A 25,944-nucleotide genomic window follows, 5' to 3' on the forward strand; every position below is an offset into this window, starting at 1 on the left:
TTCTTTTCTATGAAATACTTCATCACATAATGTATTCTGACTACTACTACAAATGTAATGCTCGTGGAAAGTTGTATACTTAATAAAATGCCTTAAGCCACGAAGCTTAAGTCACCGATAGTGAATAGTAGTGAGAAGATGAACATGATAATTAAAGATGTTTGGGAGTAATGTCTAATTACTACCAAAAGACAGAACATAGGAATGGAAATGTGGAACACAGTTTTTCAAAAGCTACCAGCAAACACTATAATATACTTTATATGTAAAATAATGAGATCCTATAACTCAGTAGCTGCATGTATTCATGTGTACTACTTGGCATTTCCAAATAGTTTACAAACTCAAAAAGTTCTAAATGATGGTCATAGGAATATAATTTAGAATCTTAATTTCCAGCAGAGTACTTTTGCTAATACTGCTGATCTCATTTATGTTTGTCTTGGTATCAGCAAGGCATAGACATTTTTTTTTTCATTTAAAGTCTATGGTGAATTAACTGATGATAACTGATTGTACACTCTACCGGTTGTTCACATCATATGTCAGGAGTGTAAACTCAAATCATTTACCCCCATGCCCTGTCCACCCTGTACCTGAAGATTTAAATTACTTTCCCATTCTATATCTATCTTTTGGTCAAATTAAGCAGTTATATAAACCAGCTATTCTATAAAAAATGCTCTTTCTGAAATTCATGGTATATCCTATATGACAGTCATAGCCAAATAGTTCAAAAAAAGATAAAATTCTTTTGTACAAAGATGGTAATAGAACATTGATATTAATATCCCTTCTCTTGTGCTAACTCAAATTAAGATTTACCACACAACTTTCATACTTAGCAATGAGCGTATGAACCAGTCCATTTATGCTATGCTAGAAAGTACACTATGCCTGGCTTATTGCACATACTTCTGGCATTTGTGTCTACAATCATGATGCCATGAACATTTAACAAATCATTAGTGGAGTATAGATTGACTGCTTTATCTGAAATTGTTATCCACAAAAGAGTTCCAACCATATGGACTATTTTCAGACCAGTCTGGGTTATAATAACAATGACAAGCTATACGACACCTAAAAAACGTTGAGCAGACATAACTGACTGCATTAAGAAAGGTAAACATTATATGAATCAGTCAAAATAGTAGCAACAAATTGCTTAGAAGATGAGTAGAACATATAGTCATCATGAACTACATTATATACAACATTGACAATGGTATATGAGAGGAGGGAGAGAAGGGAATGTGGAGAAAAAAAGGATAAGGGGAAGGTAAGAAGGAAGCAGAAGGGGAGAGGGGGAAATAAGGGGGTTGCAGTTCCTAAGAAGGAGAATATTTATAAATGGGGACAGGTAATGTAGAGTAGAAGGCTAAGAGAGTGTAAGATGAATGTACAAGAATGGAAGCAAGTAAAAACAGAAAAGTTGGAAAGGGTTATTATTAGCTAAGAGCAAAACATGTAAATTAATTAAATGTCTCTTAATTTGAACAGCAAGGATTCTTGCAGATTTGGACTAAGGGTAGAAAAGGCACGATTGGTTCAGTGAAGCTTATTCTGTGTGGGGGGGGGAGTTGTTGTGGGGATTAGAAAGGTTCTTGAGGGAAAGTGAGTTGGAAGATTGTAGCCTGAGATCCTAAAAGTCCGATGGCTTTTTAAGGCTGAGGTAAAACAAACTGAAATGGAGCATGCTGAGTAGTAGTTGTGATCAGTTTGTATTGTAGGCCATTAACTTTTACTTAGACTGTGACAGTAATGTTCCGATTCAGAGGAGATGATTATGCATATGCAGATTTTATGAGATAGCAACTGAAGAAGACATAATTTCTTTTGGAAGCAACTGAAATTATTGGAAAGACATATTGTAATTGTTCTTGAAGAATTCTATTGGGATAGTGTTATAGAGATTTTACTTTCAGTCACATTTATGTAGTGCTGGAAGTTTTGCTGTCTATTTAATCTGATTAAGATAGTTGAAATTATTGGCTTGTTTTGGTATGATATCTGGTTGGTGTTTACATCTGTACATCATATGCTAAGGATTTATGTTTCTGATACTGAATATTATATGAGGTCTTTTCTGGTGTAAAGGGAGTTAATTTTTGTAGTCAATTAAAGAGTAAGTAAAGATGCTTTCTAAGTTGTTATTATTTTTTATTTTTGCATTTAAGATTAACTTGTTATTAACAAGCCAATTAGAATGGTGGGAAAGACCTCTGCTAACTCTTTTTATGGTGGGTGGAAATGAGTTGTCTCTCTTTTTATGGTGGGTGAAAATGAGTTGTCTCTGTATGTGATCACATCATCTAGCTGGTAAATAATATTGAATGCAGAAGTTTTCCTGGAAGTTTATTGATGTACATGGAGAATAGCGAAAAGGATAAATCTGATGTCTGTGCAACAACTTTGTTTAAAAGTAGGGATGGAGAGAAGGCAAATCCAATTTAAACTTTAAACTGTCTGCTGTTGAGGAAGTATCTAAACCAGGGGTGGGGGTCTTGGCTGGATGCTGTAGAAGTCAGGACATTTAATGAGAAACATGATCCAGTTCAATAAAAAAAAATGATCATGTTACCAGGTATTTTAAAATATGTCATTTTTAAGTGTACATGTCATTTTTACTGAAATTGGAAGAAATTTCATGTTGGCATGGAAAAATTATTTTTTATTTCTGGGGAAATACAGAAAGTGGTGTAAAAATTAATTTTTCAAAGACTTTCAACTGAAAATATAGGATGGGTATTGGTCTGAAGTCTTCCGTATTTTCTGGTTTGGTTATGTTAGGCATGAATGGCTTATTTCTGTAGTGCAGGCATAGCATTAATGGAGAGGCACTGGATGTACAGATGATATAAGGTAAGAATTAAATGTTTTTTGGACAATGTGATAAACCAGGATAGTAAGCCATCTGCTTCTGAATAAGGATATGTGCCTGCTTGATATTCATGTTACTGCTTTAATCTGGGTGAGAGAATGAGAGAAGGGCATTGATTCCTGTCTGTCTTTAATTGTACACAGCATAGGGGGCTTCCCTGATTGTTCTGGTTGCAATTTGGTGAGAACCTCTTCAGGGCCTTTATGCAACTTGGTTTTCTGTTGCATATACCTGCGGTAGGTTCCATCCGGGGTATCTAACAAGAGAAGGTTTACTAAGCCCAGCAACATCTGGGATAATAGCACTTCTCAGGAAGCAGTTTGGGATTAGCGTCGCTCTTTCTCTGGTGAGAGAAGGAGAAGAGCTGGTTGCTAACACTCTGTACCTGTGAGGAAACCAGTACTAACTCCATTATCAGACAGAAGGCATCTTCAGTAATCATCTCCAACCTCTGAAACATTACACTTCCTTTGATACATGTTAATAGGTACCAGAAACAATGAATTTGCACTTTCTAACCATTTTTGTAACCGGCTTGGTTGAAATGGTTTTCCTGAGGCAATGTAGCAATTGTCTTATGTTTACTAACAGCTACCCACTACTTAAACAAGCTGACACAGTATGTGAGAGATGCAGATATTCATTTATTTATTGAAAATTTGTTGACCAGGAAAAACCCTATTTTCGATGGAGGCCTGGTGAGAAACACTCCAGAAGCATGTCTTTGGAATGTGGGAGGAAACCAAAGCACCTGGAAAAAACCCATATGAATGCAGGTAGGACGTACAGACTCCACACAGAAGGCACCCCAGATGAGAATTGAACCATTGAACCTCTTGCTGTGAGGTGAAAACATTGCCTCCATTAATATGTAGTGCAGTGGTTAAAGCTCTCACAAAAATCCATAACAAATAAAATGCGGGTTGTCAATACCATACTAAATCTATCACACAGCTGAGAGAAAACACATAGAAATACATATGTTGAGGCTGTTAGAAGTAGTCTACATAAACTACAAATTCCTCCTAAATATACTCTGAGAAGAAAATCCCCTCAGATACCTTACAAACACACAACATAGGCAGCACCCACCATGAAACATACCTCTCACATTCACAGTGATTCAGTTCAAAAGCCCATAAAGCAAACCTCCAACCAATCCAATATCCAAGGTATAGGTGACTCCTTAGTAAGATGCACCGATGCACCACTCAGGGAGAGGGTCATAGTCTGTTGTCTACCAGGTGTCAAGATTTACCACAACATGCATGGACTCAAGTCCTTGGCCAACAAATACACAAATGGCACAGGCACACTACATGAGGTTTTAAATAATTTGAGATGTACCTCCCTGGACTATATGAAAAGAGACATGCTGGAGTTCTTGGAGTATGCATCTGAATCAGATATGAACCTAGCCTGGAACACAATTTGTTCATCATCAAGAATGATGCCACTGTATAAACAAAAGATTATTGAACTTCAAAAATGATCCTAGTTTCTAATGTTATTCTAAGGGGAGTACAATATATATCAGCCTGTTAGGTAATAGTAGACAGTCCTACCTGATATGCTATGAATGCCCTGCTCCTATCCTCTCAATGCTTTTGTAGAGTGACTAAACCACTCTCCACTATCACAGAGCCTTTTTATGGCAATAAAGCTTTCAACATAGCAAAACAGAATCTGGATAACATAAAATATTACTGCTAAGTTCTAGGATCCTTAACAAAAAAACTTCACTCTCTACAAGCACTTCTTACCCTGGAAAGCATCAGTAAATACTTTGTTACAGAGAAGTGGTCAAACACCAGTGAAACACTATATCGATGCATTAGGTGAAAGCACTAAAGGTGGGAATGTCTCCACAGTCTTAAAAAAAAAGAATAATAACCTTCAAACTCATTAGAGGAGACAATGACCTGGAAAACCTTTCATTCAACTTTTTATTAACAAAACACCTTATGATATAATAGCTAACTACTGTGATGGGAGTAATATATTACAACATGTAATATATTACTGTAATATATTACAATTTCTAATTAATAATATAACTAGTTATTGTTTCAAAATTGTAACAAAGTAATAATAATATATTACTTTTTTAGTAACTAGTAACTTAAATGTGCATTACTTTTGAGTTACTTTTGCTTAAACCAGTGATTCTCAACATGGGCAATATGACCCCCTAAAGAGCAGTAGAAAACTTCAAGGGACCCTGGATAGTATGGATAGTAATTAAATGTTAGGAGATTATAGAGACTTTGAAGGAGCAATTTGGATGAAAAATGACAACATAATGTTGGCACAATTCATAGTACTTAGCAGTCATAACAGATCATTAGAATTAGTCTGGAGCAAAATTTACTTCATTTTTTTAGCACTTCAAGCAGGTGAAAGCTAATGAAGACCAGACTCTTGTCCTGCCCTGGTACTGTGGGATTCTTACCAATTAACACACCCCCTAACACTGGGAGAATTCTAGCCTGCTAGAGATCATATCCTTAACTTGCTGTATAATAAATGCCATTGGTTCTCCATACTGCCATCAGTTGGAATCGAACTCACCACTCATCGGTTTAACACCTAACACCCCAACCCACTGCATCAAGCAGGAACCTATGGGTGGATTTATGATAAACCAATGTTTTTTCTTGACAATTGTTTATGTTCTATTTAAAATTCTTTTCAGGTCTCAATTTTTAGTTGCTAAAAATAGACAAAATGTGATAAATTTTTATTGGTCTTGTGCTGCTGACTGTGCATGATTTGGTATAATTATTAGTTATGACTGTCTAGCTATAACGACTAGTCATCATCTTCTCCTTTAAGCTGCTCCTGTTGGGGTTACCACAGCAGATTATCAGTCCACAGAACAAGTGGCTGTAGAGTTTTACTGTGTTGAGTTGCCAGCCTGGTACCCAACCTTCCTTAGAAAGCACATGCATGCACACACTCACTCCTAGTGCCAATTTAGAATGTCCAATCCACCTACAGCATGTCTTGGGAATGTAGGAGAAAACTAGAGCACCTGGAGGAAACCCATACAAACCCAGGGAGAACATCATACCTCTCAACTATACCGATCTTGTTATTTACTGGTTTTGAGGGCAAAATAATAGGGTGCCATGAATTTCTGAGTGGCCCCTTCAATTTCAGATTTTCGGACTTGGAGACTGGGTAGGAGTTTCAAACTATGGGTGGTGATATAGTTAGCAGCTGTGTATCAGTCCCTGAGCATCGGAAATAGGTCTATAATTTACTCCAAGTTACTTTTCGTTGTGTTACATCCGTTAAATAACATAGGATGACTCCATCAAACAAAACTTTTTTTGTTTAAATAATGTCTACCTTTATTGAGACTTAAAAGCTCATATTAGTTTTGGCACTGTGACTGAGCATAGCTGGCCCCCACCCAGAAAGTAATGTAAGATGGCAAGGGCGATAACTGTAAATCAAGTCAGATATAGTATAAAGTGTGATTCATGATGTATGTGTGCATGAACTTATGAGCTTACAATTATTTCCAGATAGAAACTCCGTTACTTCTGCTAACATTTGCAGCAGGTATTATCTTACATTGCAAGAAACCACAACGATTGGGAGTAGTAAACACAGCATATTTTTGTTTGTTTTGTGTGAAGTTCCTTTTGATCAGTTTTGAAGTAATAGAGTAACGCAAAGGTCACTGCCCAGTGGAAAAATAATATATATAACATAGGACATGATAACATGACCGTCATTATGGTGCCAAAAGATTTTGTTCTAATATACAATATGTAGTGATAAGAGTTATGCAAGTTTTAAATTGCAGTGTTTTGCATTTTTGTTAAAAATGTGAAAGCAGGAGTTTCAAATCTTGGTGACATATGTTGCTAGTAGTTGTAGGACTGATGGAGAAAACTGAAGGATCTGCAGTAAGGGTTGAGTGTCAGCCCCTAATTGTTTACAGGCAAGGGTTGGTTAGACTAAGGCTTGGAGTGGAAAGTGTTTTGAAATCTGTTAAAATGTGGATACCTACAGAAAATGAGAAATGCGGGGTTGGTAAGTGTTACTAGTGGTCGCCTCTTTGATTATTTGTTTGCATCTGCAGGAAGCCTGGAGCACACATTACTGGAAATGACTTCACTAACTGCAAACTGTCTGGGAGAGATACTAGTATCCCAGGAACAGTGTCAGTCAGCCAGAGGGAGTTAGGTGTGTTGTTGATGGACATGAAATAAGGCAAACTATCTCTCATTTTGTTTAAAGTGCAATTCCATGTCATGATGCTATTTGAGACAAAAAAAAGAATCTCTTCCAGAAAATAAACAATATAGGAATCACGCAGCTATAAAATAAACATATGACACAGATAATTGTTGACGTTTTGCAGCTCTGGTCACCGATCAGTGCAGATTACAGATTTTTTTCTTTGTGATCCAATACTTGCAAGTTGAGTACATAAAGTGGCATTTACAGCTGAAGGTCTAACTGCATGAATAAATGCCGTCCCTTGGAGCTTCATGTACTCACTGTCATCCTGCAGGCTGCATGGAAATCAGTGCATATTTATAATGCAGCATCACGTAGGCAGGTTTCAAGACAATTGCAACTGCAAGTGACTTGCAGTAACATGCTGCAAAATTACAGCATAAATGTTATTAACACGTCCTTTTATATTAGTAGCCGAAATCATTTTATGTTTTAGTTTTCATAATCAACAAACTATTATTTGATTAAAAAAGTTACTTAATGCCTTCATACTCTTTATCCAAAAAAAGAGTGAGTGGTGGTTGCCATTAATGGTCATCTATCCTTCACTGCCTTGACAGCCTTCTACACACGTTCTGTTTGTGTTGCTTTGATGCTCATGTAGACTTAAGTTTTCCACTTTAAGTCAGGAAGTTCTATGCACAGTTCATGTAAGGAAACAAAATCTTGGAGGATATTATTACTAGCTCAAGTACAGATTTATATGACACATTTCATTTGCTGTTTTGGGCAAATTCCAAACTGCATGAATGTAGCTTGTGATTTATAGTGCAAGACTTGATTTTTACACAATATTTTTTGTTATTTTTAATGTTAATATGTTTACTGTCAACCAAATGCATCAACAAAACAGTGTCTTGACACATTGGTCCAAAGAAGTAGGGAAGTGTGTGTGTGTGTGTGTGTGTGTGTGTGTGTGTGTGTGTGTGTGTGTGTGTGTGTGTGTGTGTGTGTGTGTGTGTGTGTGTGTGTGTGTGTGTGTGTGTGTGTGTGTGTGTGTGTATTAGTCATGCCTCTTAATCTCTCTGAACAAGAAATCTGGACAAAGCCAAAAATAAGGGTTGGACAAAGGCCTAAAACATAGGGACGAATTTTAAATATTGCTCAGGTAAACTCAGATAGCTGCTAGAATAATAAGTTTTGCATTATCATGTATTTTCTGAGAGATATGAAGTCTGAAATGCAAGTATCTTATTATTTAGTGACTTCAATCTTTATTTTGGTTTCCCACAATCCCATTGGAGTGGGCAGAGTTACATGATTATGTATGCAATTTTTTTGTTAATCAGCATTCTAATTTTTGGCCAGTTGCACTTAGTTTTCATGGGCCTTTGCCCATATTTTTGATGTTTTCTGGTACGCAAGACATGCATACTCTGCACAGAAGATGCCCCAGCTGAGAAGTGAACCTGCAGATCTCTTGCTGTGAGCTAATAATGCTAGCCGCTGCACCACTGTGCCACCAAGCTAGAAAGATTAGTCTGCTGGAGTTTTTCAACTGTTAAATGCTATTCATCCTCACTGTAACAGTGTGTATACAACTTTAATAATGCACTTACATTCATGTGCTTGTTTGTGTGAGTAACTCTCAATATTATAAGTGATAAACTATAGTTATATAAAAGTAATGCATTACATTAGTTTGTAACTAGCAGTAGTAATATATTACTTTTTTAAAAAAGTAATATGTAATAGTAATAGATTACTTTCACTGAAAACTAACTAGTAATAGTAAGTTACTACATTTAGAAGGAACTAACACAACACTGGCTAACTATACAACCCACTCAATATCCGTTTTAGCCCATACCTCCTACCTAACCAGTATTGAGTCCCTGTGCATTAAGACAAACACCATTCTCTTAGGAGACTCTTAGGAGAATTCAACTATTCCTGCATTAACTAGGAAACGTATACATTCTCTGGCTTATATGCCCAGAAATATCTGGACTTCATCAAGACAAACTCTATAGACAAGTTAGTGCATACAACAACCAGAAGCAATAATAAAATCCTGGACTGTGTCCTCACAAATATGGGTCAACTTTGCTCCCCAAATTTCAACTTCCTTCCTGGTCAAATCAAAGAACTAATCAGTCACATTCACCTTATAAATGAAGACAGAAGCATCATCCAGTTCCTCACTATTCAGAGATTATGCCACATATTATCTACTCTAACTGAGTGATGACCTAGATAAATTCAAAAACCACCCCCATCTTGATGACCCCCATTGCTTATGTGGAATCTTTTAATGCCATATTCTATGCACATGTACATAGCTGCATAGATGCATCACCCTCCTTAAGAAATAAATGCCAGATTTAAAGATAAATAAATGCCAACAACAAACTGCCCTTTGATCACCATGTATCCACTATTTTAAGGAAGTCCTTTTTCATTATATATCTAAATATATGTATTCCAGGTCCTCATTCCATTGCACTCAGCTCTTATTGAGCCAATCAATTAATAGAATTCCCCACTTGGAATTTCTGTCCAAACACATGTCCCAACTGGAGTGACCAGAGTGCTTTCCCTCCAAAAAAATCAAGGCACTAAATCACAAAAATTGCAACCCATTTCAAAGCCTTGCCCCTCTTCTCAGGGTCATACAGGCTACTAAGAGAAATTGCATATAGAACCTCTGTAGACTCGATCCTTTCAATCCTATTTTGCAACTCAAATGTGAGTACAGATACCTTTCTTGAGGAATCTTAGTTTCTTTTGCAGCATAAATAGAACATGTATGAGGCTGAGGTATTTATCACAGACAATCCCTCTTCAATGGAACTGTTTTCCAGTAAACTTAAGGTGAAGAATTTCCTTACTATATTCAAAAGTAATTTGCATGAATAAATTGGCAGCTGTAAATTCACTTCCAGTTTGATATGCATTTATAGGGACAACAATAAAAGTCCCAGCATATCTTTGTTCTGCCTGCCTGTGGGTTTTCATACACAAAATATAAAGCTAAAAAGTATATTGGGAATGTAAGGTTAGGCTTCTTAAGATGTTCAGAGATCAGTATCCTAGTAAGTACCTATGAACCTATGACTCTATGAATATCATTAATATTTGATTACCAGGAAAGTCTGACTGGATAGCAGCCCATTTACATTGGAGGCACATGAAGAAGAGCTCCAAAGTATTACACAACACTAATTATACTAAATTAGACATAATATGAGAACATTGGTTAAGAATAGATATGTTATATGACAATGATTTAGCAGAGAAGTTTTAGCCAGTTTATACAGAAATTAAAGGTAGGTTAGTATAATGCAAACAGGAATTGCAATATGAAGTGGCATAGAACCAGGCTTACGGTATATTTAGGGAGAAAGCCAGTGGAGTAAAATCGATAGAAGTGAGGATTTGAGTGATAAAGGGACAGTAAGGATATGTACGGTATGAATAGGTATTTGTTCATATTTAGGGATATAGTTTATCCTGTTGTTGAGCAAGAACAGAGCCAGATTTTGACTAGGTAGTCTTTCAGAATGCATTTGAAGGATGGGATGGAGAGTATTGACCTGATGGATAGAGATCAGGAGTTACAGGCCTTAGCAACATGGCATGTATACAATTAATGCCCAGCAAATTTGATAGGTTTGTGGACAAGCAGGATTTTTTTATTGGATCATAATGACCAACTAGGAACATAGTTGCACAGAATGTTATTTAGTGCTCGACAAGCAGATGCATTCTGAATACTTGTGTAGGTGAAAAAAAAACTGCATAGATGTTATATGATGGGGTAGTTCTAAGCAATTTAGGCATTATAGTGCTACACAGCGTTGGGGTCTGAAAGGGGTATTTTCTGCAAATTTAACAATTTTGTTATAGGATTGAAGAAGTCTTAATTTTTGTGATGCCTAAAGGTTAGTAAGGATGGTAGTGCCATAACGAAGTGTGGGGAGGAGATAAGCAGTGGTAAGTGTTGCTTTAATTGTGTTGGTGAGAAAGGTTTTGGCTCTATATTACATCCCTAGTTTTTGATGCATTTTTCTTCTGTAATTGTGTATATGTAAGTTGAATTTAAAATTATATTCCACTATCATCCCTAATAATTTGCTATGAGAAGGGTTTTTTGTGGGAGAGGGATTTGGGGAAAAAAGTAGTATATTTTTTTTTTTTTTTTTTTTGCTGTTAACACTTCCTGAGTACGTTTTTGAAGATGTACCATACTGTCTGATGCATAAATCACTGTGGAGTCATCTATGTACTTTATTAGGGAGGTGTATTGTGTGGATGTGTGAAGAGTGTTGTTAATAATGCTAAAGAGGCGGGGACCAAGGTAGAGCCTTGTGATACACTGGTAGTGATTGGAAGGTATGAAAATAGGGAGGGGTGTCAATTTACTAAATGATATCTATTGGACAGCTAGCTTTTGAACCAGAGAAAGGCGGGCTGAGAAAGAGAGACTGAATAAGGATACTGAAGTAGACGGTTGCTGTGACAAACTGAGTCAAAGACTTTAGACAAGTCTAGAAGTAAGGAGGAAACTAGTTTGCTGTTATCTCTAGCTTTATTTATGGTATCTATACAAGTTAGAAGTGCAGGGTTAGTACAATGGAAAGGATGAAACCTATTTTGTGTGGGGAACTGGAATGCAAGAGATAGTTTAGTAATTGTTTTAAATACATTTTTCAAACAATTTGGAGTGGGGGGATTACATTGTTATAGGTGTAAAGTTAGTAATGTCTCGTGAATTTCCTCCTTTGTGCAGAATGATAATGTGGGACTTTTTCCAGACAGAGAGAGAGAGAAAAAGAGAGAGAGAGAGAGTGGGGTTCCTGAATTGACCTGCTTAAAAGTATTGAGACAGGGTAGGCAAAGCTATAGGCTGTTATTTTAACTTGCTTGGAAGGTCATCAGCTGAAGTAGAGCATGGTATGCTTTTGTTTTGTATAGCATGTTGGCAGAGCTTTGGAGGTGAAAGTGGAAGTGGTGATACAATGCTGCTGGGCAGAATTAGGATTAAATGTTGGGGAATCCTTGGTTAGAGATGTACTATCTATGAAGTAAGAGTTGAACTGTATTGAGGTTTTGAGTGGTGAGTTATCAGGAGAGGGGTTTGGGTTGAATTTTTGGCTGGGATGCAAGATTTCTTTAATGGCTGATCAGAATTTACTAGTGTTGGGTTTACTATTATTCTGAAAGTTATTATAGTATAGTTTTTTTGTCTTCATTAAATTGCTTTTTAGTATGATTGTAAATCATTCAGAGGTTTTCAAGATATTGTGGTATTTTATATTTTTGCCATAATATGCTTTTTTCTCTATCCTACATTAGCATTCTACTCTTTTTGGCTAGCCAAATTGCATTACCTGTTTTTAGTTTCATCCTTCTTTGAGGCCCAAGACTATTTTGGATGTTCAGGAAAATTATATTGAATTAATTGGCAGCATCATCTAAGGGGAGCATTTGTAGGAAGGTCCTGTCAATAGATGATAGGTTAGTAATGAGCATTTCTGGATTAAACTTGGAAAGATAGCGTGTTGTTTTATAACTATGCTATTTAAGTGTACATGTGAGATGTCTGGTTGTATAGATTAGGAGATGATGACTGAGACAGGCAGGCATTGTACCTGAGATGATGTATTTGCTAGGATCTGATACTAGGATCCAGTCTAATAGGGACTTTAATTTGTAAAAAGCATTGTTCAGCAACTTCCTTAAGGACAACTAGTATGAGCGTAAAAATCCTTTATTATCCACTTTCATCTGTTTGACTGCAGAAGTTGAACAGATGAAAGTGGATAATAAAGGGTATCTATGCTCATATTGGTTGTCATTCTTAAGAAAGTTGCTGAACAGTGCTTTTTACATATTTTGTTTTGGTTTCTACACTGTTTTTTTGGGGTCACTTCAATTTTCCATTTTCTAATAGGTCCTGGGATTCAATAAGGTTCGTGTAGGAATGGTGCTATTCCTGCATGGAGTGAACTGTGTCCATTTCCACTTAGCTTTAACAGCAGCGTGCCTTGCATATTCATGAAGACATGCTACTGATAAGGCTAAGCGGACACAAACAGGGTGGTGTGTTTAAGTAGTGTACACACATCTAGCACGTACCCTGCACTCCATATGGCACTTTTTAAATGCATTTCAGTGTCTGCGGACACTGAAAGCAAATAAAATAGCAAAACAGTGTCTGTGGACACTGAAATAGCTAGCAGATCCTGAAATAAATGCAGAGGATGTGTGACAGGTACTGTCACACACCCCCTGCATTGTCAAAGTGCCAAAAGGCACTTTGCAAGTGCTTTCAGTGTCCTGGACACTGAAAGAAGGAAGTCTGGATATGAAGCAATGCAGGGGGTGTGTGACAGGTACTGTCACACACCCCCTGCATTGTTAAAGTGCTGTATGGCACTTTGCAAGTGCTTTCAGTGTCCGTGGACACTGAAAGCAGCTATCCCAATAGGAAGCAAAGCAGGGTGTGTGTGACAGGTACTGTCACACACCCCATACTTTGCAAAAGACCTGTGCAACCATGTCCCTTAACTGTACCGATATTTGCAGAATGCCCGGCTGCCTGCCTCACATACATCTCAACCTCCTAGAGCAAGAAATCTGTACAAAGCCATAAATAATGGGGGGGGACAAAGGCCAAAAAATAGTGATACTTTTTAAATAATGCTCTTACAATCTTGGGAAGTTGATAGAATAACAGGTTTTGCATCAACACATATTTTCTGAAGGGCATGAAGTCTGAAACTCAAATGTTTGTCATTATGTTCTGACTGAACCCCTGAGTGATTTGCCAATTATTTGCTAGAAAACAACAATCCTATGAGAAATACAAAAAAAATATGAGGAAATAAGCTGGAAATTCTGCAAAAATGTGTATAGTTGAGAGGTAAGCTGGCTCATGTTTTTGGTGTGTTCCTCCAAATAGCTGTCCCTACCTTGTAAATAGCAGAGGACTGGAGTCAATAACTAATGATAAACATTTGAGTTTAAGACTCCACATCCATTGGAAAGTCATGCTAATGAGCAATATTTAAAATCTGTGCCTATCTGTCCACTTATAATTGCCCTTACTGTGACTGACGAAGAGTATTAAGACATTTAAATACAGTGGTTCCATTACTTTACTTTCTTTCTCCAGTCTAAGGTATGTTTAAGCATAGCTGAGTGGGGTTGTGTATTAGGGCCCTCTGTACAGCATTGCTTAAACATGTCATAGCAGCAAAATACAACTTGTATAGCTAAAATCTCAGCAACGAGATAGTGTATTGGTTAGAGATCCAGATTTACATGCAGGTGTTCACTGTTTGAATACCAAGACAGGCACTTTATTTTTACATGGAAAAGCATTGTTAAAATAATTTTTTTACGCTAGATTATGTAATAAGTGATATTTGTCATCCAGGATAATATAGTTAGTCCAAAATGGAAGTGTCAGTGCATAAAATATGTGAAACCTTCCATGTATACAAAAGTGTCCCATACAGTATAGTCATACCCGAACATAATGTAATGAAAGCACATAGCGGGCCTTCATGTAAAGTAAATCATATACACTTAATAATATGTTAGTAATGACAAATTAATTTACAATCCTGATATTTTTTTAAATGAAAACTGAGCAATGCTAAGCAGTGCTCATCTCTGCTTAGCTGGTTTAAGCATTGCTTAGATGTACATTCTAAGCAGCAGTTAGCTCAGCTAAGCACATTTGTGCACTGTTAACCAGTGCTCAGCATTTACCCCTTTAAGCACTGTTCAACTTATCTTAGCGGATTTGCGCACTGCTTAGCTGAGCTTAGCATTTTCAAAATGACCCAATGACAGCAAAGGATGGGAATATGGCCTTATTTAAACCACACAGGTGGGAATACAGCCATACTCTGTTGTAGTCTGATCTCTGTAGGAGCCACGTCAGGTGTTGGAGAGGGCTTGCGCTTTTGGGCACAGCGTTGGGGCATTTTGGAGTCCAGGGTCATGGCTGAGCTCTTCGTATCAAACCATAATGACAGACTGCTACAGAGCCAGGACCAGGGATCACACTATAAAGTGGAGGCCTTGGACTGTCTGGCACGCAACCTCACCAGTGCCATTGGTATCCCCCAAACTGGTGAGCAGGTACAGCATCACTATGTTGACCTAAAGCAGAGGAAGAGTGCACTCTTGGACAAATGAATCCAAGATGCTCAGGACAACCATGCTCCAGTAGTTTGTAAGTATCACAGATATAGGTGTACCAGATTCTAGCCTGAGTATGTGATAGACAGGCATGCAAAATGTTTGTTTCTAACCCCTACACCTGCAGCAGAGTGGGCTAGTAACATTGAGGCCCATGCAGACAGACTGACACTAATGCTTCAACAGGCTGGTGAGTACAATTCTAACTGGCAGTATATAGTGGCATAAATTAGAAGGACTACATTGTTTACTGCCAGTAGGAATAGTGTGTACTGTGTCTAATGAATAAATGACATTTGTCACACTAATACTGATCCACAGGACATCCATTAATAAAAGTGTCATTCCACTGTAATAAAGATGTATAACACAAACTGTTGTGTTTATTCTGGTATGTTGTTGTAGAAATAGAATGTGTACAGGTTCATCACAGCAAATATGGCATTGACAGCATGAAGTAACTGAGGCTGTTCTGAGAACCAGCTAGTATGCAAAACAGTAGAATGTGGAGCTGTAAACCAAGATATAAAGGAAATATGAAATATTGTATGCATTAAGTTTTGAACCCTGAATAGTAATGTCTACAGTACTTTAGTGTGTTCCCTGCAGCATTCCATTCTTGTGTTTACCTTTCCTTCCCAGATTGTATTATTTCAAAGGATTAATACACAGTACAATAACTATCTGCCATGCATGAATATCAGGATTACAGGGTCAGTCTGTCTAACCCAGAGAGTATTAAGCAGAAATCAGTCAAATAAGAAACATCAGTTTCCCAGTAGCTCAGTGTGATGGACAATAGCCCAGACATGGTTCAAATCCAGGGAGTGGTACTGAGATGTGTGCATATGGATTTACTTTATAATCTTGAAATACTGAAATATCAAATTTCAGTATTTCAAGAATATAAAGCTGAAACACCAAAAAAACAAAAAACAAAACCGAGACCATTAAAGCACACACGCAAACACAACTACACCTACCTCCACACAACAACACACACACACACACACACACACACACACACACACACACACACACACACATTTACTATAAGCAGGGGGCAAGCCCCCTGCACCCCCCACACCCCTACTTATATATACTAACTCTGAAGTCACACTAAACACCAACACACACAAAACCCACTAACATACATTCCACACCCTCCTTGCACAAACACACATCACACAGATACAAACACCACTCTCAACACTGACACGCTCACACTCTCACCTGCATACCCTAACCCACACCTAACACTCCCCGACACACTCACAAACACACAAACCCTCCCCAAAACCCTTAAAAACACCACATTTACCTAATGCGCCATCAGTACTGCAGGTTTGAAATTTCTGGGTTCAATATTCTGCAGTTTCGCACATCTGCAGATTCAACACTTTGGTCTCGAGATACTGAAAATTGACATTTCAATATTTGGAGATTCCAAAGTGTTTCTGTGCATATATATAGTAAAGAAATCCTGAATATTTATAGAAACAGTCAGAAAGTGTTAACAGATATTTTCTTCACAGGTCTTAAAGGTAAAGAAATGCATGTAGTAGCTGTATGAAGGGTATACTAATACATAGTGTACAACTGTTCCACTGTCCAAACCCGTAAACCTGCAAATGATAGCAGGATAGGTACATACACCATGCACTCTCCCCGATACATGTCCCTCAAGTGTCATGCTATCATGGCTAGTGGTCTCTGCTGCCAATAACCTTGGGCACAGATAGAAATCTAGGGAAATATGCTAGTAGCAGACTCACACATCAGTGCAGGGTACCAATTCTCTGTCAACTATGTAATCCTGACATGTACAAGGCCCCTCCAGTAATGTACCCATTATCCTCCCAGTCTGCCCCACCCCATTACAGGTTGACAGTCTAATGAGTATGTATGTGCTACAGAAGCTAAGGGCCATAGGTAAATGTAAACTGAGGCAGACCTGTAGAGTACTGAGTAGTACTGTTGTGAAAAATGGAAGCCTATACAGTTGTTAATGGACTTTTTTCTCTCCACCCACCCCTGATCTGCATCAATAATTATTAGTCATATACTACAGGTATGTTATTCTCAAAACCTATTGTTGGGACATGTGTTCTGTTATTGTTCATATATTTCTTTGGTTGCATATTAATATACCTTGTTCAAATACTAATATCGGTGTCCTGTTGCCATAAATGTAATTTGAATGCTGTTAAAATGCTTACTGTTGTTCCATTTATGCATGTGTTCTGTTTGCTATGCAACTGTTTCAAATCTGTTGGTTTGGGTTAATTTGAACACCCATGCATGCTGTTATAACAAATTTTGAAATGTTTTGCTCATGACTAACCAATATACCTTGGATAACCTCAACACCATAGCATGTTTGGGAAGGCAGATCTCCACAAATCAGCCTGTCCTGCCCCATCTGGCCATGGCACCAGGCACCAGCATGTCTGGGACCCGACCAGGAACTGCTTCATCTGCTCGTCCTGCACCACCTTTGGGTGGAAAGACAACACAGCTGCTCTGGATGAAAGTAGCAAGTAGGAAACACCGATGGGACACAGGCCATCACCTGCTCATAAGCATTACCTACAAAAGGCATGCTGCTGCCTATGTAACACAGGTCTGAACCCATCTACATAAAGACAGACTGTGACTGCATAAACCTAAACATTTGCATTATTCTGAGGAAACTCTTCAACAGTATAACAGGTATGTCAATCACTTAAGTTTGCACTGGAATGTAGAAGAGGGGATGCAATAATGTGAAATAAGAAGTTAAACACTAGGTCGTAACAAGATGTGCTGGACTCACATGCTATTGCCCTGTCTGCAGTGACATGGATCACAGCTCTGGCCCCTGAGTCACCTCAGCAAAGATCAGCTCATGTATGACTACTACTGGAGTGTTTGTGGTCCAATACTGACTGTGACACTGCTAGGCCAGCTATCTGGGATGTTGTAAATATTCATATGCCACCTGTGAATGCTACTATGATACATATGCTTGTCTTACAAATGTAAGAGACTTGTATAAGGTATGTGCATAGTAAACAACAGGCACAGAAGTGTGTGTTGAACTGTATGTTATATACTGAGCCTATACTTGTCAACTATCCAGAGTTTTGCAGACTGACCACATGTCTGCCTCATATTGGTAGTCAATGCCTCATACACTTGTGTATTGTCCGGCACATCACTGGTGACCCATTTATGACTGAAGTCATAACATAATAGCATACATTTGAATGTCAGATATCATATCCTGTGGAGTAGTCCTGTGAATGTGAAATTGTCTTTGCTGGCAACTAAGTGTGTTACAGCTAGATTCATACAGTGTCATTATTTACTAGCCTTTGCCCAAAAGTGATGTATGCCTTTGCGCAGATGTCTTGCTCTAACAAAAGCTAGGTGTCTTAGCATGAAACCCATGTCAATTCAAGCATACCTTGTCCTGTGGGATGCCGACATTTGTGCCGTCACTGACACCTGCTTTGCAGCTGGGGGAAAGCACACTAACTCTGTCAGGTTACTCATTCCCATCATATGTTTAGACCCCAAATGGAGGGCTGAAAAGCCACAGGAGGTGGAGTTTTAAATATTATCATGCACATACACACCTTCCAACTGGCCAAACAATATGACGTATGGGAGACATCCTGAGTGCAGTTAACAGTTGACAAAACAACTACTCAAATCATAGCTAGCTACAGACCACCAACCATGACTCTGGACACCCACCACACCTATCTGGACTTGTTGGAATCTGTCAGGACTCCATCATCTACCCTGCTCCTGGGTGACTTTAACTACCCAACCATAGTATGCATGACCTATGCCATCAGAGCATGAATCCACAGAGACTCCTCAGCTTTGTCAATAGCAATGCAGTGGATCAGCCAGTCAACACTCCTACAACAGGTGAAAATATCCTGTACTTAGTCCTAACCTCCCTTGGTAAGATCTGACCACATAGCCATCACTGTTCAGGACACCATCTCCCCTGCCACCCCCCTTGTCAGGGTCAAACAAAATAAACTTTACAAAAATGATTATAAATCTCTTCAGAACAGGTAGAAGTAGCTTTACCGCCAATGTTCCATCAGTTGGAACTAGCAATAGTGTCCAAGCGTACACCAAAATACTATGTGAGCACCTACATAGCTGTATGGACTCATCAATACCTGACAGGGCAACATCATCTCCCTAAAGGTAGGGAAAATATCAATGGTGAACAGCAGCAATACACAAATACCATAATACATGGAAATAATTGCTGGACAGGGCCAAGAAGGAGCAGGTGCTTTACTGGAAGCAATGTCTCCTTGGTCTGAACAAGCAAATAAGGTCACAGGTGAATTACCCTAAGGGTATCTTTGAGTGCAAAGTGGACACATCCACCAAGACCAATCACTAGACCTTCCACACATATGTCTGCAATTCCAGAGGCAACATCCAAATCTGCCCTGTAGTGGCAGTCAGTAACACCACATACACATACTGCATAGATATATGCAACCTGCTGTAGACAGGTGAAGTGTAAACATCACCCCTTGTCCCCCCATTGGTACACATGTGCATGCACAGCTTCTGCCCCCCCTCCCCTCATCATCGTCAGGAAGAAGGTCTGCAATGCCCTCTCAAAGGAACACACAGAAGTCTCCATAGGCCTGATACCATCCCTGGCTGCATCCTACTTGAACTCAGGCATGAGCTCTCAGCTTCGTTATGCACTGTAGCCAACCAAAGCCCGAGCACAGGTGTCATCTCATCTGGACAGAGGACATCCACTGTCATCCCTATACACAAAGGTGAAGCAATCCACTGACCCAGCCAATCATATGCACACCAGCCTAACTAGCCTGTTCTGCAAGGGCATGGAAGGCAATATCAAGGACATTATGAACAGGGACATCAGCAACCTCAAAATGCTTGACCCACACAGTGTAGTATTGTCAAAGGGAGATCAGGCCTGTTAAACCTGGTCAACTTCTCTGAAGTGGTCAATAAACACAAGGATGAGGAGAAGATGTTGAACAATGCCTACTTTCACCTGTCCTAATTCTCTCACAATAATCCCCAGGTGGCCAGGATACATACACCTAGACAGCTAGGCATCAACCTGTATGTTAATAGATGGATAGCTATCTGGATCAATGATAGTACCCACTCAGTCAAAGTAGTGGAACCCACATCTAGTAGTATACTTCCAGAGCAGTGTACCCCAAGGATTGGACTGGGGGCCTCTGCTGTTTGAGATATATGTATCTGAGATACAAGACAAAAGCAGTGGTCTGTGGCTGACCAGGTTTACAGATGCTTGAAAGCTGGTCGCTGTCTTACATTCTCCTATGGATGTGACCATCCTCCAAGAGGCACTCACCCAAATTAATGACTGGTGCAAGAAGCATTTTCGCAAAGTGAATGCCAGGAGGTGCATCATTCTCTCTGCTGTGGCAGATGTCATCCACACTAATTATGACAGTAATAATTTACTGAGCATGCAATCAGGTGTGAGGCAACTTGTGCACCAAGGTTGGTAGCAACCTGACAGTTTCCCACCATGTGGGCACCATTGTACATAAGGCTGTCTACATGGCCCACCTCACAAATATGGGTATGTCATCCAGGAACCAGGAGGTCAGAGCATCCCTGTACTCCACCCTTATCAGATGCATTACCAAGTACAATGGCTCCTTTGGCATGTACCTTGTCAAGCAAATGCAGCAGTTGCAGAGACCACATGGGTTCCTGATCAGGCAAACCCAGGGTCTGCAGCACCTATCCTATACAGATAGGCTGAAAGCCCTGTCCCTGTACTCAGTCTCATACAAACTGATCACAGGTCACCTGTGTTTGGCATACAAGGCCATTTTCAAACCAGACCTGATGGCGTTCTGCATATCTGTAAGACAAACCCTACTTACGCAACATGCATGCAAGGCCCTCACCTGGTCTGTGACATGTATAGTATTTGTTGGTAGGATAGTGTAGTGTCCCACACAATACATTGTCTGTCAAATACACTCCCTCCCATGTCTAGCAGAGTATGTGTATAGCCCTGTTGAAGAAGAAGTTGAACAACTGCATGGGAAATGGATGACACCCCTTGGATCCCGCATGTGTCCCAGCTGGGCAGGGGAAAAAGGTGCTGGCTTTTAAGGGACATGGGCAGAAGTCTGGGCCAGGCTTATGAGGGCATCAGGACCAATAGCCTGGTATCATCTTATGAGGCTATGCATCTAGTACTTTACATGTTTCCTGTATGTATTGCAGACTGTCCTGCAATGTTGTCTGAAATGAAGCCCTGTGAGTCTGAATTGTGTAGGTACTGCATCAATAGTGTATACTGCTGTTATTTCATCAGTTATCATCACATATCATTACACATTGTCATTGTCTGTGGTCTGTATAGCAGTAAGTCAGCTCTTACAGTATGTCCGTATGCACTTAGTGACATTGCATAGCTCACTCCAATAGCCTTGGTCGGTCACAATTACCATTTTGCTAATAGCCCCATCACACAGTAGGATTTGTCATCCTTTGTTGTGGAACTTACAGTAGCTGTGAAAGAGATGCACTGTGGCAGGCAGAACTACTATAAGGTTTGCCTTAAAGGGCCCATAGATGTCAAAGCTGTGCCAGACTGTACCAGGAGTATGCGGTGTGTGTGTGTGTGTGTGTGTGTGTGTGTGTGTGTGTGTGTGTGTGTGTGTGTGTGCACGTGTGTGTGTGTTTGTGTGTGTGTATGCGCACACATACATGTCTGTGTGTGTGTGTGTGTGTGTGTGTGTGTGTGTGTGTGTGTGTGTGTGTGTGTGTGTGTGTGTGTGTGTGTGTGTGTGTCTGCATGTGTGTGTGTGTATCAGCAAACATAATACTGCAGGCTATTAATTTACATATGTTGTCTTCCCCTTGCAGGTTGGTGTCTCCCCACTCACAACCTGATGTCAGTGTCTTAGCAGACTCCCATGATGATGGTGGTGGTCATAGTGAGGTACAGGTGGGGCTGCTGGTACCTGAATCTGTGTCATTGCTTGGTATCCCACTTTCACCCACCATGTCCCTGCACACAGTAAGTATGCCCACACATACCCAGTCCCCAGCAGCCACAGATAATGGACAAGTGGAGGGTGGTGGCATGGAACAGGTTAGCGTGTTGACTATGGCATGTGTGAGTGTAGACACCAGAGATCAGGCGAGGTCACACACAGGCAGATGGACAGGGCTGCTCAATGGAGGACTGCTACCCATCAAGTCCTTGTCGCAAGTGCCAGAGCAGCTATCACCAGATGAATGTTAAGGTCTGACATAGATGCACAGGTGCCTACTGACCGCAACACCAGACAGATGTTCAGGGTCATGAATGCAGGACTTTCTGCCATGCGTGATGACCTCCATGGCATTTGTGATGCCATATATCATCTTGCTGATGTCATAGATAGACAGTGAGGTGAGTCATTGTCACTGCTCAACTGTGCAGTGTCTGTGGTTGAGCATGTTGTGAGACATCTGCCAGGTGGACATAGGTCAACAACATGATCAGCTCAGAGTCCACGTGGCCATGCACATTCACAGTTCAGTAGTGGCAGTACCAACAGCACTACTGAAGGGAGGGTGCTGCCCACACCACACTGGAGCAGGCCATAGGCACATTGTCCTGGCCAGTCCCGTCAGGGAAGTGGATCCAGCAGACAGCAGTCACCATCTGGGAGTAGTACTGCATATGTCCTTGGACCAGGTGGTGCCAGTGATACTCCTGGCAGAACAAGTTCCCATGTCCCTGCCAGGAGACGGTGAACCATACATCCTGCCATAAATGGTCCATGGCTCTCCAACATAGCCCTGTGTCAGGTATCCACAAGTCTTGATGGTGTTCAGACAAACATTCACACATCCCTATCACAGGCCAGTCACCACCAGACAGCTCCTCTGCATGGCCCAGTTGAACATCACCCCACCTGACACAAACACTCTCACACACACACACACACACACACACACACACACACACACACACACACACACACACACACACACACACACATAATTTTAGCCATATGGCCCAGCCTAGGCATCTGGCAATCCAACACCATGCCCTGTGCATGTGATGATATTTGTGCCACCACCTTGTTATCCGTACCTTGTTAGCCATGATGCACTATTGCTGTTAGTACTGCTGACTGACTGTAGTGTCATGTACTGTATTCTGGTTGTGTTCCAGGTGTCTGTGTGTCTGCAGGCTGTGGGCCTGCTGACAGTAGAAATGATGAGTAAAGCAGAGTGGAAACACAGTGACCTTTTCATAGCCAAGGTACATCTGTATATGTACATGTTGACCAGGTGTATTTACATGCAACACTGTGTGAGAGGCAATTGTAGCAGACAGTGTGACCTTGTATATATATATATATATATATATATATATATATATATATATATATATATATATATATATATATATCCTTGACACAGCCACCTAGCCTTCATACATGTTACCTGGGTATACTGTAGGACTGCAGGCTCACACATACAGAGGAGGTTACTTGAGTACTGGCGTTACGTCCCTCACAAGCTTAGCCATTACTTTACCTGCAACAGATTCAGCTATCAGCACCTGTTGCCCTTGACATTTCTGTCCCATCCACACAACTGTCATGCAGTTGATGAGGGTATGCCTGGTACTGTGTATGACAGGTTTGGGGTATGTATTCCTGACACAGGTAAGCCTGTGCTAGTCTAAATTGACAATCACCAGCATGTGTGTCTGCTATATCATATGCATGTCTGGCCTCTCATACTAGTAGTGCAGACAGAGTCATAGTCCTGTACATGGGGCAGCCCCTACCTGCACAGTCTTATGAATGATAGCACTATATACATAATACAAATAGCACAGTGATACTGTAGTGTGGCAGTGTCTGCCACTACTGTTAAAGTGGGTGACAATTGCATGGGTTGTTAGGATTGCCAGTGGTGGGTTCAGAGGCCCTTAACATGTTAGAGCCATCTGACAAACACACGCACACACACACACACACACACACACACACACACACACACACACACACACACACACCACTGCAGGATGACATGCATTGAAACACACATGCACATGGAGGTGACACATCTCAGAGTAGATGACCTACTCATCTATTAATATACAATACACAATGATATGACCATTGCATGCACCACAGTGGCTTGGCATTAGAAGCTGTATAACTGTGCTTGTATGGTGGATGACATCTGCATGGGCTGACACTAGGTTGACAATGGGGGGTTCAGAGGGTAGAAGATGTACACAAAATGGTATAGCCATCACATACACATACTAAAGACAGTCACAGAGACTGTGCATACAGAAACACATACACAGATGTCAATAGATGTATTAGTAACCCTATGAATCACTTGTATGTACTATACTGCTGCGTACACATGACATGCTCCACACAGATTATATGCCTGGGACATAATGCATAACCTCTTACAACAGGTATCTTGCAAATGCTTTCATGGATGGTGGGATAATTCACCAGACATAGCAATTGGTCTCGTCTACTGCTCCTACAAACCTGCACAAGTGATAGAGTGACATACTTTTTTTATCAGCATGATGTGTCAGTCAGGTATGATGTCTGATGCTGGCATGTGTGTCACTATGGTAACTGTGAAATATTTAGGAATGCTATCACAGGAATGCTCATTGTTAGAGGACAGATACCACATATAGGTTGCAAACATGTGGATATGCTATGTACATCTGTACAGATGACTGATATGAGCTGTATAGTGTTACATGGTGTAAATGAGACAGATGCCATTAACAGGCTCTTTAAAATAATGTCATAGGTAGGGGGGTCAACAGGCCTTAAAATAGTATAACCTACAGATACAACAGCCACAGGGGATTTGCTTCACACACACACTACTATAGTTGTCAGTATTGAGATTAGAACCCTTACCTATCTAATTATTTCCACTATAATAGTATGCAGTTATTGCACATGCCACATAGCTTACAGGGATAACAACTGTATAAAGGTACATATAAGGTGAATGACATCAGCAGGCCTTTCAAAGTAGGGCAATGAGAGGTGTACTGGGTGGTACGTATCTCAAAATGGTATAAACCTCACCCCAGAGGATATGATTCTCACACACACACACACACACACACACACACACACACACACACACACACACACACACACACACACACACACACACACACACACACACACACACATGCACTGGGATGATGTGATTCTTACACACACACACACACACACACACACACACACATACACACACACACACACACATACACACACACACACACACACACACACACACACACACACACACACACACACACACACACACACACACACACACACACACACACACACACACACACACACACAGTTACCAGTATTGAGTTTAGAATCCCTACCTATATATTTAGGTGTACTACATTATTATGCCATTACCAAACATGCCACGGAGCTTATAGGATTTAATAGTGTTGCAAGGTATGTCTAAGGTGATTACATCAATTATCCTTCTAAAGTATGGCAATGGGAAATGTACTGGATGGGAAGACCATCAAAATACATTACCCTAAAACATATGCACTTACA

The sequence above is a fragment of the Protopterus annectens genome, chromosome 3.part0, assembly GCF_019279795.1.
Source record: "Protopterus annectens isolate FY-2018-M chromosome 3.part0, PAN1.0, whole genome shotgun sequence".
Lineage (NCBI taxonomy): Eukaryota > Metazoa > Chordata > Ceratodontiformes > Protopteridae > Protopterus > Protopterus annectens.